Here is a 681-nt window from a genome sequence, read left to right on the forward strand (position 1 = left end):
TTACGACGTGCGGGTTTTGTCCGCATAGCTTGGCCGAATAGTCGGATGCGTTGTCTGAATGTTAAACTATACTTCTGAAATCTTCAGTTTCGATGCGTTTGATGGAAGCGATGGTGAAATTTTGGGAAAAAAGACTTAAATTGAAAAGGTCTACATATTTCTGAAATGCCGATCGAATAAAAAACAACAACAAATCAATCGATGACATTGAGGATGTTTCTGATTTAACAAACGTTTTACTCCGTGAAGAACCGGCGACATTCTGCGGACACAAGCTCACACGTTGACATTCTTTTCAAAAGTTAGAACAGTAGAAAGTGGGGACAATCCAGTTCACGGGAGTGGCAGGAAAACGAGCTGGTGCGTATTGAACAGACGTGTGTGTGCGACAGCTTTCAGAAAGAGGTGAGCAGAGTCCGAATGACAATCGTCAGTAAACACATAGCCGTGTTGAATATGAATATGTCAGCGACAAGTGTCTTGGTGTATGACAAGTGACAAGTGTATGACTGCTGTCAACAGGGTGCATGGGATGTGACAATGTCCACAACCATTGACTGCTTGATGACGACACCACAATGACTGCTGTCCAATATCACAGACGTCAGACAAGCGTTAGAAACAATTGTGTCTCATCTCTGGTTTGACTGTCGTCCCCCACTAGGCCCACACAATGGCGGG

General features: G+C 44.2%; 1 pseudogene across 1 annotated transcript in view; it reads left to right on the forward strand.

Moving 5' to 3' along the window:
• The first annotated feature begins 378 nt into the window (after nucleotides 1-378).
• The window catches only part of LOC143292065 (allatostatin-A receptor pseudogene), a 108,591-nt pseudogene continuing 108,288 nt past the window's right edge, over nucleotides 379-681 (forward strand). Inside the window, exon 1 of the transcript XR_013056615.1 lies at nucleotides 379-681. This exon is cut by the window's right edge and continues 1,217 nt beyond it. The product of XR_013056615.1 is annotated as an allatostatin-A receptor pseudogene (transcript).

The sequence above is a fragment of the Babylonia areolata genome, chromosome 18 (assembly GCF_041734735.1).
Source record: "Babylonia areolata isolate BAREFJ2019XMU chromosome 18, ASM4173473v1, whole genome shotgun sequence".
NCBI classification, from domain to species: Eukaryota; Metazoa; Mollusca; class Gastropoda; order Neogastropoda; family Buccinidae; genus Babylonia; species Babylonia areolata.